The sequence below is a fragment of the Saimiri boliviensis genome, chromosome X (genome assembly GCF_048565385.1).
Source record: "Saimiri boliviensis isolate mSaiBol1 chromosome X, mSaiBol1.pri, whole genome shotgun sequence".
Lineage (NCBI taxonomy): Eukaryota > Metazoa > Chordata > Mammalia > Primates > Cebidae > Saimiri > Saimiri boliviensis.
The window spans coordinates 67864345-67883209 of record NC_133470.1 but is presented as its reverse complement, the minus strand read 5'-3'; positions in this window follow the sequence as shown (position 1 = coordinate 67883209).

Here is an 18865-nt window from a genome sequence, read left to right as displayed (position 1 = left end):
TTTTTGCAGACTACCCATCTGACAAGGGGCTGATATCCAGAATTTACAAAGAACTAAAGCAGATCTACAAGAAAAAAACAAACAAGCCTATCCAAAAATGGGCGAAGGATATGAACAGATACTTTACAAAAGAAGACATACAGGAGGCCAACAAACATATGAAAAAATGCTCATCATCACTGGTCATCAGAGAAATGCAAATCAAAACCACATTGAGATACCATCTCACACCAATTAGAATGGCGATCATTAAAAAGTCGGGAAATAACAGATGCTGGAGAGGATGTGGAGAAATAGGAACACTTTTACACTGTTGGTGGGAATGTAAATTAATTCAACCATTGTGGAAGACAGTGTGGCGATTCCTCAAGGACCTAAAAATAGAAATCCCATTTGACCCAGCAATCCCATTACAGGGTATATATCCAAAGGGTTATAAATCATTCTACTACAAGGACACATGCACACGAATGTTCATTGCAGCACTGTTTACAATAGCAAAGACCTGGAACCAACCCAAATGCCCAACGATGATAGACTGGATAGGGAAAATGTGGTACATATACACCATGGAATATTACGCAGCCATCAAAAATGATGAGTTCACGTCCTTTGTAGGGACATGGATGAACCTGGAAACCATCATTCTCAGCAAACTGACACAAGAGCAGAAAATCAAACACCGTATATTCTCACTCATAGGTGGGTGTTGAACAATGAGAACACATGGACACAGGGAGGGGAGCACTACACACTGGGGTCCGTTGGGGGGAAATGGGGGAGGGGCGGCGGGTGGAGAGGTGGGAAGAGATAGCATGGGGAGAAATGACAGATACAGGTGAGGGGACGGAAGGCAGCAAAGCACACTGCCATGTGTGTACCTATGCAACAATCTTGCATGTTCATCACATGTACCCCAAAACCTAAAATGCAATTAAAAAAAAAAAAAGAAAAGAAAATATCAGAACTTAACAAGATGCTGGAAATTACATTGCCTGCAATGGTTTTCTCCAGCCCATCCATTTGTTTTGACTGGTTCCTAGTTGTGCAGCAAGCAGAGGTGATGTTATAATTGTTTATTATTGTAACAGTGTTGAGATCTGAGTAGGGAAGAAATTTTTACCTGCTCTACACAGCCGTTTTATTAGCTGTTTTCCTCTCTGCAGGCCTGTGTCTGCCACATGTTACACTGTTTTCTTTTCTGTTATTTAAACTGACCCCAAAGCCTGCAATTCGATGCTGCTTTAACTACCCTCAAACAGGCAGAGTGTCAGGAGGGCACTCGTTTGGCATGTGCCTTCCTTTTAAAACATACGTTTGTCAAACTGTCGTTTAACCTTTAAGACCATTAATTTGTTAGCAGATTTTCAACAGGCCTTATAAGGACATAACATCCCTGATGGGCCTACCACACACTTCAAGGGAGATTACCAATTTAAGGACCATTCCACCTGGAGCCACCAGTGCCTGAGAAATTTGGGCTCTTATTTCAGGTGGCTGAAATGTGTGTGTGCAGAGAACAGACTTCTATGCAAGACTCAAAAGTCTAATGCCAAGAGCTGTTTGCATGTAGATAGCAGCTATAATCAGATACTTATTCAAGATACCTCAAGTAATTGGGCATGCTATTTATTAGTTGACAGACCCAAAGGAAAGTTTTAATGTGGAATAATTAGAAAATTGGGAGAGAATAAGCTTTGGAAGTAGAATTTCATGGACTGGAACAGCATTAGGCAGCACAGCTTATTTAAAACTCGTGCCTGATTCACAACTTGAATTTCAGTGCAGTCTTTTTTCAATTAACAGCAGGAACAGTAGGACAATATTAAATGGTAAACAGTCAAAGGTCCTAAATTTTCTAAAGCAGAATTTACAGTGAATAGAAATTTGGGGGTACTGGAGAGATTTGTATGAAGGAGTTCTATTCCAGTTTAGATCTTCTTTTGGCAGTTCAGTACATTTAATATACATTTTAGGTAGGTTTATATCCTGGCATTTTGCCAAGCAATTTAAGGTAGTTTATGGGTTAAAATATAAAACAAAGTAAAACATTTAAGGGAGAAACAAAGCGGAACTGTCTATAATGCTTCTGAAACAAGTGTCCAACCTGAATAATCTAAAGGCCATGTTAAAACACAAATTGTAGTCCCACCCCGGGAGTATCCATTTCAGTTTGTTGTGGGTGAGGCATGGGATTGTGATTTCTTATAAGTTCTCAGGTGATTTTGATGCTAATGGGCCAGGCACCATACCTTGAGAAGGACTGCTCTAAAGAAAACAGAAGCGATGTTACTTAGACCCCTGAGATTAGTCGGTTACTGCAATTTGACCCCAATTTGGAAGGACATTAATATTTACCAAGTATCTCTTATCGGCCAGCATTGAATTAGATACTTTATGTATGTGTTTTTATTTACTTTAATTTAGCTCTACGATTCCAGAAAGCTAAGTGAAAAAAATATAAAAATATATTGGATTAAATCATTTTAAATTTCTGATAAGGAGACAGTTTATATTCCTCTGTGGAGACAAAAACAAATTTTTTGAAACCAACACCAGATGTTCCCTTGTAAGAAAGGACCTACCCAAAGCAGAATCACAGAAATGGAACAGTTAGTCATTGTTATAACCCTATCTCCCAGTTTACATCTCCTACCCATATATTTTCCCACTCTATGTCTTTTCCTTGGGAAGTCTTACTTCCAAAGATCTATCAACTACTCTTTGAGATGGTATCATTTGATAGACTTTGTCAATATTATTCCATGAGTACTCACTTTGTACCACCTCAATGTTATATTATACTGAAATGGCTATAAAGATAACTAAAATAAGCCTGATTTTGAGGAAGAAATAACTGTAGGAAGAAGAAACTGTTGAATGGGTCAGGTGAATCAAAAGAAAAATCTGTCTTGCTAAAGGAGGGAAAGTTATTACATTTGTTTATGGAAATAAAAGGAGTTTAGTAAATTTAGAAAAGTATGCAAGTTAATGAGAATTTATGGAAAAACAAATAAAACTTAGAAGAATCCAGATCTGTGGGATATTTTACATTCTTCTGAACAAAATCATGAGAGAAGACAATAATGCTGTGGGATTTGGGTAAAACAGAGTGAAAGTTTCAATAAGGGCTGAACTGATTAGGATCCATTCCTGAATACTCTGATAATAAGACTCCCCTTATGATTATGGTCAAAAAGTTGGAAAGCACATGCACATGAAGTCAATAATTATTAGGCATGATGCCACATTTGGCTGAGCTAACTTCATCTTGGGGGAAGTTCTGGTAGGAAGTGTGAGAGGAGTACGTGTCATAGACAAAAGAGGAGGTCATTAGGGAAATGCAGTTTGGTTACATATGAGAGTCAAATTGAGCCCACACTCTCGAGATCTTAAAGGTATGGTGCTTACCAGTTGTTTCTCCCACTGAACTTGGTCAAATTTAATGTACTTTATAAATCACATGGTTACATATTACTGCCTGAAAAGAAACTTGAATTAGGACATACCAGAGGCTCATTGTCTTGGTGATGTGTAAAAGCTATTTTGGGAATCCAGAAACTTGAGTAGCTGGTTCTCTCTGTGATTTCTATTTGCCAGGAAGATTGGCCTTACCCAGATGGAATAGTAGAAAGATAACAAGAAACCTGAGTTATTTGAAGAACCTGAGTATTTGAAGAACACCTTCCCCAGGTTTATTTTTATTTTAATGAAGAAATGTGAAACATTGATGGATTTTCTGAGACCCCTCAAATGAATCTCTGATAGTGGTATCTCAGATACCACAACAGGCACATGTGCGGTTAACCATAATTTATACGAAAGCCTAAGACGCTAAAGTTCTGGTTCTTCTCAGACTCGTTTTTTCCTCTTGGTCTTGCCTTTCTTTCTTTTTTTTTTTTTTTATTGTGCCATTGGTTTCTTTTTTTAAATTATTACCTGTCCCTCTCACTAGTTTGTAAACTTCACAAAGGTAGGCACCATGTATATCCCAGATGCCTATCATTTTGCCTGACTTACAGTAGGTTTTCAACAAATATTGTAAGAATGAATAAATTAAGAAATAGAAAAATAGGAAAAAGCATTCTGAATTCCTCACTGTTGGCTATGAGCCTTGTCTTTGAGATCTGGTACCCATTTTGTTTAGTTTAGATATGGTTAAGTTTTTTTTGGAAAAAACGTACTACCTAAGGTCAAAGAAAGTTAGAAGTCTAGCCAATGTACTCATAGGATAAGCTGTAAATTTTGCAGAATTTATTTACTTTCAGAAAGTAACACCCAGAACAGTTAGAATAAGCAATGTGCATTTTGATTTGTATCTTCTACTTTTCCACTTCTACTTATTCCCTTTCCCTTTTGAGGCACATGTGCCTCAGAGCCTCAGACTCCAGAGGTGGAGATTGTTCCAATCTGTCACATTTCAGAGCCAAATCTTCTATTGTGTATTTGAAATCATGAATATCCAGGCACCTACTTGATCTTGCTTGTTGACTGGGTCGAATAAGATACTTAAAGTGAAAGGACCAATGTTTGAGGTACTGTATCTCCATTTTTTATTTTTTGGCTTTTAGTTGCAGTACTGCAAGTGGTTTCAACATTAATCTAGATCATTAGACAACTAGAGTCCATTACAACTTTGTAGACTTTGGTGTTGTAATGTTCACTAGTTATTTTAATAGAATCTACATTGTCTTTATCTGTTTTTCCTTAAGGTGGTTAGATGTGTCCCATTAAGCTCAGTTTCCTAGCCTGTAAGCACCTTATTTATATAATGTTATAAAGTAGATTAGCTCAGTATGGGGCATGTGGTTTGTGGACACATTAATGTAATTAGTTCATAGGATCAACAGCAGCAAGAACACCATGTGAATTAAGACCTTTTCTCTTAGTCACTCCTGCATTACTGGCACCTACAAGAAGGTTTAGCCCTTGACAGACACACAAAACAAAACAAAACAAAACAAAACAAAACAAAAACACACCCATTGACTAAAAAAATGAATCTTCCAAAACTTAAGGTAATGTTTCTAAATGTGAACATTTTAAAAATTTTGACAATAGTATACCCAAAGCTACATTTAATAAATGAATGACCAAATAATTTATATCCAAATTTAAATCAAGGTACCCAGAGTATAGTCTCAGAAATGTATGTGTATCAATAGCTGTGCCCCAATCAATTGCATTATACTTCGTGAAAAGAGATTATATGTAGATGGAAAAGATCTTTGTTTGCAAGGGATTTAGGAAAGGTTAAGTCCAAAGAGTGACAATTTTTCAGTGTCTCTCAAGACCTTTCCAAGAGGAGGGTGACCTCACCAGCTGACCTAAGTATTCCATTCCCCATCACAGATTTATCTCCCTGATGGAAGGGATATATGTGGTTATTCTAGTGCAGCATATGAATTATTCAACTAGTCAAGTAATGTCATCCAGCACACCACTCTTACTTTGATTTTGGGATTAACACTCACTCTCCAGGTTACAATTTGGTTTATTAATTAATTTATTTATTCAATGAATATGTTCTGACATTCTACAAATATGCACCATGTAGGACATATTCTAAGATTTTGGGTGTTCTAGGGATACAGCAGTCAACAAGACAAGCAATGTCTCTGCCCTAGTGGAGCATACATTGCAGCAAAAGATACAAAATATAAATATTAAACAAACAAGAAAAAATTAGATAATGATAACTGCTATGATGATAAAAACTAGTAATGTAAGAGACAGTAACTGGATAAAAAGATGGGAGGAGATCACTAGAGAGATGAGTACAGATCTTTCTGGGGAGATGGTATTTGGGTTGAGGTTCAAATGATAAGAAGAAGCAAGCCATATTAAGATATTAGTAAAGAATATTTGAGGAACAGGGGACAGCAGATGCAAAGAACGTGAGGTAGGAAAAAACTTTATGTATGAGAGGAACAGAGCAAGGTCAATCTGGTTGAAGAGTGTTGAATATGTGGGAGGCATTGTATGATATGAGGTATGAGAGATCAAGAAGAGCTAGATCTTCTTGGGCCTTGTGGGTACAGAGTTTGGACTTTATTCTACATGTAAAAGAAAGGTATTGGAAGGCTTTAAGTGGGGTTGATTCTTACCACTTCTGCTGCTACCTCACTCCCATCAGGAAAGAGGATGATGATGGCTTGGACTAGTGAGGTAGCAGCAGAAGTGGCAAGAAGTGGTTGCAGTCTGCTTATATTTTGAATATACAGCAGCAGTAAAATTTGCTGATGGGATTGGATGTAGATATAAGGCAAAAATAGGAATCAAACTTGACTCTCTACTCTGTGTGACAAAGTGAACCATATTCAATCTACAGAAGATTAGTGGATGAGTAGGTTTGTGTGTATATGTGTGTGCATATAGATAGGATTAAGGATTTTTTGCTTTAGCTTTTCTACAGAGTAGAGAATGTGTATATTACCTAGGTGGTTTGTGGGCAACTTATGTGATTTCTATTCTCCATTTCCTTATCTGTAAAATATATATAATGATTGTACACATCTTAAAAGTTTGTGGTTAGTATTAGATGACAAAATGCACTTAAAGGTTTTAACTCAGTGCCTGAAATGAGTAATCCCTGAATAAATGGAAGCTATAATTATAGTTGTATATGATATATACATGTGATCACTGTAATTATTTCATAGTTTTCACAGCTGTCCTACATCTACTATTTGATTTGACATTCATTATGTTCTTATGACGACAATAACAAAGATTACATAACTTGGTCATGTTTAGCCAGCTAATAAGTGGCACAACCAAGAATATATTATTGCATATAGCTGTAAATTTGTAAGTTCCCATTTGGTATTAAACCTTATGAATTTGATTGGATATTTTTATTACTCTTCATTCTGGTCTACCTTACAAACAATAAATCAAACATATTAATGAACAACCCAGTGACTGTTTGAACATCCATTTGACTTTCTTCTGTCGTCACTGTATTATTTTGCCCCAAATATGGCAATTTACTTTCACTCTTAGCTCTACTTCTTAATAGGCTATTTTTAGTGTAGCCAGGTATTATCCCCTTAGTAATATTTATTCTTTACTTAGAATCATGGAATTCTAGACAGCATTCTTTTAAGGTCCAGTGTTTTCAACTATATTCCTGAATCAACTTAATAGTCACAACTAATGGAATTTTTACGGGAGAGAATAAAACAAAATAATATTAAAGTGCATCTCATGTAAAATAGGTAAAGTATTGTATCAGAAAACTTCCATTTAAATATAGATACATATATTCATATGTAGGCATTCAACCATAATGTAAAATATATTTTTTATCATTGACATGGAAGGGGGGCAGAGAAATGCTAGGTAGAGAAGGGTGGGGTCCCTGGTAAAGGCTCCACCCTCGAGCCTGTGCTCACAGACCTAAGTTCTGTTTTTATGCCCAAATGTGGCATTTTCTAAGATGACTCTGTCCCACCACACCCACCTATCCTCTGCCTATAAAAACTCAAGATGCTAGTGGGCACAGATTCAAACAGCTGGATGTCAAGAGGAGCAGAAGAGCACACTGACAGACACCAGCAGACACCAGAAGGCCACTGAGGTGGGATGATACAGAATCCAGTCAGGGGCAGTCAGAAGAGAGTCTGGCTGCTGGGCGGCCTTACTCCAGGGGCAGACAACCTTCCCACTCCATTCCTCTTCTAGCTCCCCATTCACCTCGCTAAGGGCTACCTCCACCACTCAATAAAACCTTGCACCCATCCTCCAAGACCATGTGTGAATCAATTTTTCTGGTACACTAGGGCAAGAACCTGGGATACAGAAAGCCCTCTGTCCTTGCAATAAGGCTGAGGGTCTAATTAAGCTGATGAACACAAGCAACTTGCAGACAACAAAGCTAAAAGAATACTGTTACACATGCACACTGGGGCTTCAGGAACTGTAAACACTCAATTCTAGATGCTGCTATGGGGTCAGAGCCCAAAGTGCTCCCCACAACCTACCCCCTGCATATTTCCCCTAGGGATTTGAGCACCAGGGCACTGAAAATGTGAGCCACGCCCCTGTTGCACACCCTGCAAGGGGGATAAGGGAACTTCTCCAGTTTCATTATGGGTCATGGTTAAAATAATTTTAAAAGCTTCTAACATAGCTGAATCTCCTCTTTTTAAAATTGTTAACTGACACATAATAATTAAAAAAAAATTATAGAGTACAGTGTGATAGTTTGATACTTATATACAACATGAAAAAATCAACTCAGGTAATTAGTATCCCCCTATTTGTCACTTCAAACATTTATCATTTCTTTTTGTTGGGAACATTCAAACTCCTCTCTTCTAACTATATGAAAATATAGAATAAATAATTGTTAACTATAATTACTCTACAGTATTATATAACACTAAAACCTACTTATCCTCTCTAGCTCTGCTTTTGCATCTGCTGATCAACCTCTCTATCCCTCCGTTGCCCTTTCCAGCCTGACTACATATAAGACTATTAAACTATTAGAATAAAACATGGGGAAAATACTTCAGGGCATTGGTCTGGGCAAAGATTTTATAGATAAGACCTCTTTTTTAATAATAAAGAAGCTGAGTTTCAGTGGGAGGTAGTCTCTAGCCCAAACTCACACAACTGACTGGTAACAATTGAGATTAGGATTTAGATCTGCTGATTTCTTGGCTCTGGAGCATTTTTTAACACCTTGCAATACCCCTCAGGTCAGCATTTCTTTTGTATTTTGCTAGTCAAGTGATCTATGCTTACAGCACTTTTTAGGGAAAAACACACAAAAAGAGCCTTCTTTACTGTGATTCATGTTTATTAGGAGTCAGTGCCCATACCATTCTAATTCATTTCAAACCAAAGGGTTTGTTAACACACAAGCTTCTGTTAAGTAACAGGTTAGGTATCAAAATAGGCTTATTCATCTATGTCAGCTTTATGAATCCTTTTTTACAGTTACATGTAGTACTTCCACATGATTATATTAGTCCACCATTGCTGCATAACAGATTATTTCAAAGCCTAGAAGCTAAAAACAATAAACATTTATTATCATCCAACTTCTGTGAGTCAGGAATCTGGGAACACCTTAACTGGCTGATTCTGGTTGCTGGTCTTTTTGAGATTGCAAGATCACTCATGATACTATTGTTAGTAGGGCTAATTTTCTTATCATGTTAACTTTCCAATAGAGCTGCTTAAAACATGGTTTCTTCTTCAAATTAAGTGGTACAAGAAAGTGAGGGAAACCAAGCAAACAAGAGAATGCCTGAAATGAAGTCTTTTATCACCTTTTCTTGTTAGTGCCTCTTAATAATAGATGGGTTTATATTTTTCTCCCTTAAATCTAGGCAGGTTTGTGACCAGTCTATCAATACAACGTGGGAGAAATGAAGCTGCATGGTTTTTGAGGCTTTTATAAAAGGCAATCAGCTTGCATTGTGCTAGATGAAACACTAGTTGGAGCACTGAGAAATTAACTAAGTTCAACTACATTGAGGCTGCCATGCTATGGAGAAGCCAAGTCAGGTGTAAAGAGATTGTGCAAGCTCTGTGGCAGTTGTACTCTTGAAATTTATTGAAGGAGTGTCTACATAATTCCAGTTCCCAATTGTTGAATTGCCCATACTTTCAAATATTCTCAGCTGAGTCCCTAAACATTGTGAAGCAGAGAAAGGACAGTAAGTGATGCTTTGTTAGGCTCAAAGCAAAGCAGAGTTGTATGCAAATGATCAATATCTGGTGCAGACTGCAAAAGTGAAACCAGGGTCATCTTTCCTTGAAAAAAATTAAAATAAATATTGAAACTCTTTATGTGAAGTTCTGTATTTGGTTTGTAAATCAAGGCTGTCTCTCTGGGTCAAAGTGACTTAGCTGCTATCTAGGCAAGAGTTGGATGTCTCATTGTTATTGATACAATTTCAAACAGCAAAGCTGATAGTCCATGATTTTAGAGAACAATGTTTGTTAGTGAGGAATAAAGCAGCATTCACTCGAACAAAAAGTTGCTAGGTCATTTTTAAACTGTGGCATGTTATGGGGACAAATACTATTTTGTTATCTTTACAGCTACATTTACCTACATTTATCTATGTCTGTTATCCCACCTTAATAGTGAAAGAGTAGACTTTAACTCAAGGTTTAAAAGAATTTCTCAATAGTTATGAGAGACAAAATTTTCCAGCCCCTAGTGAGTTAAAGGAGCATGGTAGGAAGAATCAATTGGTGTCTTAGATGTAGGTGAGGTACTGGTGGTGGAAGCATAAAGTATTAGCCAGGAAGAGCAAGTCTAGTATGAAAGGGCTAGCATGAGGAAACATGATGCTATAACAAAACAGAAGGAGTAGGAAACTTCAATGCTCCACTGACAGCACATGACAGATCATTAAGACAGAAAGTTAACAAAGAAACAATGGACTTAAACTATATACTAGAACAAATGGACTTAGATATTTAGAGAACATTATTCCCAACAAGTATAGAATATACATTCTTCTCATCAGCACATGGAACATTCTTCAAAATAGACCATATGACACACCACAAAACAAGTGTTAATAAATTTAAGAAAATCAAAATCATATCAACTATTTTCTCTGATCGGAGTGGAATAAAACTGGAAATCATCTCCAAAAGGAATCTTCCAAACCATACAAATACATGGAAATTAAGTAATTTGCTCTTTAATGTTATTTAGGTTAACAATGAAATCAAGATAGTAATTTAAAATTTATTTGAAATGAATGATAATAGTGAAAAAGTTATAAAAACCTCTAGGATACAGCAAAAGCACTGCTAAGAAGAATGTTCACAGTGTTAAATACCTCAAGGAATTAGAGAAAAAAAAAAACTAAACCAAGAGCAAGCAGAAGAAAAGAAATAACAGAGATCAGAGGAGAACTAAATAAATTTAAAACAAAAAAATATGAAATGGATCAATAAAACAAAAAGCTGGTTCTTTGAAAGATAAACAAAATTGATAGACAATTAGTAAGATATTACTAAGAGAGAAGATGCAAATAAGCTCAATTAGAAATGAAATAGGAGATATTACAACTGATTCTGCAGAAATACAAAAGATCATTCAAGACTACTATGAACACCTTTACATGCACAAACTAGAAAATCTAGAGGAAGTGGATAAATTCCTGGAAAATACAACACTCCTAGATTAAATCAGAAAGAAATAGAAACCCCAAATAGGCCAGTAGCAATAAGCAAGATTGAGTGTGTAATAGAAAATTGTCAACAAAACTTCCAGAACCATATGCATTCACAGCTGAATTCTATCAGACATTCAAATGAGAATTGTTACCAATCCTACTGAAACAATTCCAGAACATAGATAAAAAGCAAATATTCCTAAATCATTTCATGAAGGCAGTATCACCCTAATACTAAAGCCAGAAAAGGGCATAACAAAAAAGGGAAACTACAGACCAATATGCCTAGTGCACATAGATACAAAAATCTTCAACAGAATTCTAGCTAATTGAACCCAACAGCATATCAAAATGATAATACACCATTATCAGTTGTGTTACATACCAGAAATGCAGGGATATTTTACCATATGTAAGTCAACAAATGTGATACATCACATAACAGAATTAAAAGCAAAAACCAAATGATCACTCAATAGATGCAGAAAAAGCATTCGATAAAATCTAGCATCCCTTTATAATAAAGACCCTCAACAAAATAGGCATAGATGTGACTTACCTCAAAGTAATAAAAGCCAAATATAACAAGCCCACAACCAACGACATACTGAATGGATAAAAGTTGAATGCATTCCGCCCAAGAACTGTAACCATGCAAGGATGCTCACTTTCACCATTTCTATTCAACATAGTACTGGAAGTCCTAGCCAAAGCAATCAGACAAGAGAAAGAAATAAAGGACAAAAAAATCTAAAGAGAGAAAGTCAACCTGTCACTGTTCACTGATGATATAATTGTATAGCTAGAAAACCCTAAAGACTCATCTGAAAAGTTCCTAGATCTGATAAACAAATTTAGCAAAGCCTCAGGACACAAAATCAATGCACACAAATCAGTAGCATTGCTATACACAAACACCAAGCTAAGAATCAAATCCACAACTCAATTCTTTTTACAATAACTGACAACAAAATGAAACAAACAAAAAACAAAACAAAACAAAACTTAGGAATATACCTAACCAAGGAGGTGAAAGATTTCTACAAGGAAAACTGTAAAATGCTGCTGGAAGTAATCATAGGTGACACAAACAAATGGAAACTCCTTCCATACTCATGGATGGGTAGAATCAATATTGTGAAAATGACCATACTTCCCAAAGCAATCTACAGATTCAATGCAATTCTTATTTAAATACCATCATCATTCTTTAAAAAACTAGATAAAACAATTGTCAAATTCGTGTAGAATAAAGAAAGAGCCCACATAGCCAAAGAAATGCTAAGCAAAGAGAACAAATCTGGAAGCATCAAATTATATTACTTCAAATTATAAGACAAGGCAGCTCCTTAAAATTCTACATTGCAAACATTTATTCCTTAAATTCACCTACTAATGCTAGACTCCTGACTCTCCTGATTCACCAGAAACTGGGTAAATAATTTTCTTCCTTGTTTTTATTAATCTCTCTTAAATGTAGGTATAGCTCACATTATTTAAGTGTTTAATATCAGACGTCTTTGAATCTTTATTTAGAAGTTTGCTGATGTTTTGTGACCAGACAGATGCCATAGGAACACGACTCTTATTTCTATCAAGTAGCCAACAATAAAATTGGTTTTGTTACATGTAAAATATATGTGTATTATATATATCATTTAAAATCAGAATATGAGGCTTTTTTTTTTTTGTATTTGTCTGCTGCCTATAGAGGACAGGAGCAGATATTTGGCTTCTTTATTAGATGGGGAAGGGGAGGTATGGAATAAGGAACTTTTTTGTTTTGTTTTATTTTTGAGTCAGAGTCTTGCTCTGCCACCCAAGGTGTAGTACCATGGTTCATTTTCTGCTCACTGAAGCCTCTGTGCCCCAGGCTGAAGCAATCCTACCACCTCAGCCTCCCAAGTAGCTGAGACCACAGGTGTTAGCCACCACACTCAGCTAATTTTTGCAATTTTTTGTAGAGATGGGGTCTCACTATGTTGCCCAGGCTGATCTTGAACTCCTGGGCTCACATGATCTGCCCAACTCAGCCTCCTAAAGTTCTGGGATTACAAGCATGAGCCTCTGTGATTGCCCCAGAAATAACTGTTAAGAAGAAAATAATGGAGAAATGAGCAGAAAGCAAGAATTCAAAAGTATTACTTTACAAACTAGATGGAGAAATTAGTCACCAAATGTCAGCTTCAGCCCGTCCATCAGCCGTTATCTTTCTATTGCAATGTACCTGTTTCATATAGACTCACAAAATACTTTTTATTGTTTTATTTACATTTCAGTTTTCAAAAAATATGTTATATAAGATTTAACAAGAATAACTTCTTTTGTTAATGATTTCAAAATATACTACCTTATACTTAAAAAATTAAATAAGATAATGTGAAGATGACTTTCAGTTTTAGAGTAAAAGCCAAGATCCTAATAATGACCTCCAAGGCTCTCTATCGAAGGGACAGAGAGTCCCTATTATCTCTATGATCTTATTTTATACTTCTGTCCCCTTTATTCAACCTGTTCCAGGCAAAGAAGCTTCCTCTTTTTTTCTTTTTTAAAAATACCATTATTGATGTATAATTCTTTTTTTTTTTTTTGAGATGGAGTTTCGCTCTTGTTACCCAGGCTGGAGTGCAATGGCATGATCTCAGCTCACCGCAACCTCTGGCTCCTGGGTTCAGGCAATTCTCCTGCCTCAGCCTCCTGAGTAGCTGGGATTACAGGCATGCACCACCATGCCCAGCTGATTTTTTGTATTTTTAGTATAGACGAGGTTTCACCATGTTGACCAGGATGGTCTTGATCTCTTGACCTCGTGATCCACCCGCCTCAGCCTCCCAAAGTGCTGGGATTACAGGTGTGAGCCACAGCATCTGGCCTATTGATGTATAATTGATAGATAATTAACTGCAAATATTTAATGTGTACAATTTGATGTACAATATGAATACATGCAAACACCTGTGATACCATCACCACAATCAAGGTAATAGACATATCCATCATCTCTCAAAGTTTCTAATTGTTTCTTGAAAACGTCAAGCTAATTCAAGACTCAGGATCATTGCATATAGTGTTCCTCTGACTGAAACTCTCATACTGTGATTTTCAAGTCAGCAGCATCAGCTTTACTTGGGAAATTGTTGGAAATGCAAATTCTCTAGTCCCATTAGAGACCAACTGAATCAAAACCTCTGGAGGTTAGACCTAGTAATTCATGTCTTAGCATGCTCTCTGGGTGATTATAATGTATGATAAAGTTTGACAACCACTGGTTAAACTAAACATTTAATTTAAAATATTAATTTTAAGATTTTAAAACTGTATATGGAATCTGTACCTTCACTACTCCATTTATTAGTGTAATAACACTATTGAAATAACATGATAGACTTTGTTTTAGGTCATAGCTTGTTTTGTTTTAAGGACTTTGACTCATGAGATCAGTACTTTTTTACATGACTAGTATTTATTGCAATTTTTATTCAGTTACTAGTACTTTGCTCATCCTCAGTAAGAGGTCTCTGTATTTTCCTTCCCTGTCTTTTACTCAGACTGTTCTTATATTAGTCCATTTTCACGCTGCTGATAAAGACATACTCAAGACTGGGTAATTTATAAAGAAAAAGGTTTAATGGACTCACAGTTCCACGTGGCTGGGGAGGCCTCACAATCATGGTGGAAAGTAAAAGGCATGTTTTACATGGTGGCAGGCAAGAGAAAGAATGAGAACCAAGTGAAGGGGGAACCTCTTATAAAACAATTAGATTTCATAAGAATTATTCACTATCATGAGAACAGTATGGGGCAAACTGCCTCCATGATTCAACTATCTCCGACTGAATCTCTCCCATGACACATGGGAATTATAGGAGCTGCAATTCAAAATGAGATTTGGGTGAGGACACAGCCAAACTATACCATTACACCCTTGGCCCCTCCCAAATCACATGTCCACACATTTCATAACCAGTAATGCCTTCCCAAGAGTTCCCCAAAGTCTTAACTAATTTCAGCATTAACTCAAAAGTCCATATTCCAAGTCTCACCTGAGACAAGGCAATTCCCTTCTACCTATAAGTTTGTAAAATCAAAAGTAAGTTATTTACTTCCTAGATACAATGGGGGGTACAGGCATTTGGTAACTACAGCTGTTCCAAATGGAAGCAATTTGCCAAAACAAAGGGGCTACAGTCCCCATACAAGTCCAAAATCTAGTGGGGCAGTGCAATTGTAAGGCTCCAAAATGATCTACTTTGACTCCATGTCTCACATCCAGGTCATGCTGATACAAGAGGTGGGTTCCTATGGTCTTGGGCAGCTTCACCTCTGTGGCTTTGCAGAATATAGCCTTCCTCACAGCTGCTTTCATGGGTTGGTATTGAGTGTCTGTGGCATTTCCAGGTGCATGGTGCAAGCTGTCAGTGGATCTACCGCTCTAGGATCTGGAGCATGATGGCCCTCTTCTCACAGTTCCACTAGGCAGTGCCTCACTGGGGACTCTGTGTGGGCACTTTGACCCTACATTTCTCTTTTTCACTGCCCTAGCAGAGGTTCTCCATGAGGGCACTGCCCCTGCAGCAAACTTTTGCCTAGATATCCAGGCATTTCCATAAATCCTGTGAAATCTAAGCAGAGGTTCCTCAACCTCTTTCTTGACTTCTGTGCACCCACAGGCTTAAAACCATGTAAAAGCTGCTAAGGCTTGAGGCTTGCACCCTCTGGAGCCATGGCCTGAGCTGTATCTTGGTGCAGAGGCGCAAAGTCCCTAGGCTGCACACAGCAGGGGGGCCCTGGGCCTGGCCCACAAAACCTTTTTTTACTCCTAGGCCTCTGGGCCTGTGATGGGAGGGGGCTAACACACAGTTCTCTGACATGCCCTGAAGAACTTTTCCCCATTGTCTTGGTGGTTAATTTTTGGCTCCTTGTTACTTATGCAAATTTCTGTCACTGGCTTGAAATTCTTCCCAGAAAAAGGGTTTTTCTTTTCTATTGCATCATCAGGCTGCAAATGTTCTGAACTTTTATGCTGTTTCCATTTTAAAACTGAATGCTTTTAATAGCACCCAAGTCACCTCTTGAATGTTTTGCTGCTTAGAAATTTCTTTCCTGCTTAGAAATAATCTCTCACCAAGTCCCTCCCATGAACTTAGAAATTTATTCTGCCAGATACCTTAAATCATCTCCCTCAAATTCAAAGTTCCACAAATCTCTAGGGCAGGGTCAAAATACTGCCAGTCTCTTTGCTAAAACATAGCAAGAGTTACCTTTACTACAGTTCCCAACAAGTTCCTCATCTCCATCAGAGACTACTTTAGCCTGTACCTTATTGTCCATATCATTATCAGCATTTTGGTCAAAGCCATTCAAGTCTCTAGGAACTTCCAAACATTCCCAGATTTTTCTGTCTTTTTCTGAGCCCTCCAAACCATTCCAACCTCTCCCTGTTATCCAGTTTTAAAGTCACTTCCACATTTTTGGGTATCTTTATAGCAGCACCTCACTTTACTGGTACCAATTTACTGTATTAGTCCACTTTCTTGCTGCTGATAAAGACATACCCAAGACTGGCTAATCTATTAAAAAAAAAAGAGGTTTAATGGACCCACAGTTCCACATGGCTGGAGAGATCTTACAATCAGAGCAGAAGGTAAAAGGTGAAAGGCATGTCTTACATGGCAGCAGGCAAGGGAAAGAATGAGAACCAAGTGAAAGGGGATACCCGTTACAAAATGGTCATATCTTGTGAGACTTATTCACTACTTCAAGAACACTGTGGGGGAAAGTATCCCCATTATTCAATTATCTCCCACCAGGTCCCTCCCATGACATATAGGAATTATGGGAGCTACAATTCAAGATGAGATTGGGGTGGCAACACAGCCAAACCATATCAGTTGTTATTCAATCATATGCTATACTTACCTTTTCTTATTCAATTATTTCCATTACTCAATGCCCACCTCAAATTCTACCTTCTTTTGGAAATAAACTTGGAATAATGCAGTTCAGATAAATCAGTTTCTTTCTACATTGGACTCTCATAGCACTTTATGTCTGCACTACTGCTTTCTCTAAGAGCATTTTCTAGTTTTCTCTCCTTAGACTGTAAATAAACGAGAACAGGGTTTATGTTTTATATGTCAACATCTTTCATAATTCTCTAAATACACTATCTGTGGATGTGGAGGTACTTTTACTAAACCTCAAATATATTAAAATATTTTCTGGACCAGCAATCCCAGAAATGTCATGACTAAAGTTACCTGTACCAAACTTCTGGATCTTAAATCTTTTTGGAAACCACTTTATCTCAGCACTAAGACACTGCTATTTACTGAAAGAGAATTAACAAACCATCAGCAATTCTTTTTCTTGCTTTGACTTATCCTACAGTACCATCTATGAAACAATTACAAATCCCTGAGTGGAAGCCTAGCTGAAGAAAACAATTGAGAAAAATTCAAGTATATTTAAACTTCATTTGGGTCCAAAGTGAGGAAAACAGGAAAGAATCAATGCTTGCCAAATGCAAGAGAGCAAGTCTTAATTTGGAAGGTATTGATACTGACATCCAACTATCAGCATACGGTAAGAAAAGCACCAAGTGATAAACTGTAGCCCATCATGGAGGCCCTTTTGCTGGTATAGGCTTGCAGTGAGGCAGTGTTTGGTTGAAGAGGACAGGTTGATTCAGTATGATCCTTTACTGTAGTACAGATCCTTTAGTGTAGTGCAGGGTCTGGTTCTACCCTGAGAGGGGTAAATGGCTGGGAACAAATCTCTCTCTGCACCTCTTTAAACCTCAATGTCTCAATTCTCATAAAATTAGGTTGAAATGAAAATTAAATGCAAGCAGAAAGAATCACAAAGAGGTAGCCAAGGGGGGACCCAGAAAAAGAAGCACTCTCACATTTTGGTCCTGAAATTAGAGTCAGGGGCAGCATTATGGGATCATGCAATGTATAAATGTACCTCAGTTATCTTTCTGATCCTGAGCTAAGAGTAACTTCTTTTTCCCCACTTAGTTTGCCTTAGTTGCTTTTTGCCATCTCGGTAGGGCCAGCAGAGACTACCCTGGCATCTCTAGGACCAGCTCCAGAAAAAATCAGGACTCACTAGGGCTTATAATTCTGTTGACCTTTTTTCTCAGAAATGAAGTTTTCTGGTATTTCCTTACAATCTGGCCATAAGATTAAAAACAAAATAGTCATGTAAATTTTAAAATCTATTTTAAAACAGGCCTTTTAAGTAATAAAGATAAACTCAAAATAACAAAGTTGTGATCCAGAAATGCCAACATGTAATGTTTAGAGTGTACACAATGGTACTCTAGAATATTTTGCCTATATTCTCTGTACTGTTTTCAATAGAAAAAGATACAGCAAAAATAGCAAGTTTTTTTTTTTTTCAAATTTTTGCAGTCTCTATGATCTTACTCAAGCATCTCTTCAGTCTTTCATATCCAGCAACTTTGGATTTTGCTGAATGTCAAAGATGCTGTCCAAGATATTTTATGACTTTAGTTTCAATAACGCAATAGAGCAAAATCACTATAACAAGCTGGTTGGAATTTCCATGTTTCTGTGCCATTTTCAGCCAGCAGTACTTTGTACAGCAATATCTTGATACATGAATGAAATTGGAAAGCAAATTAAAAACAGTTTGAGTGCTTGCATTTCTTGATTTCCCATATGGTGGTCTTTCCCCCACCA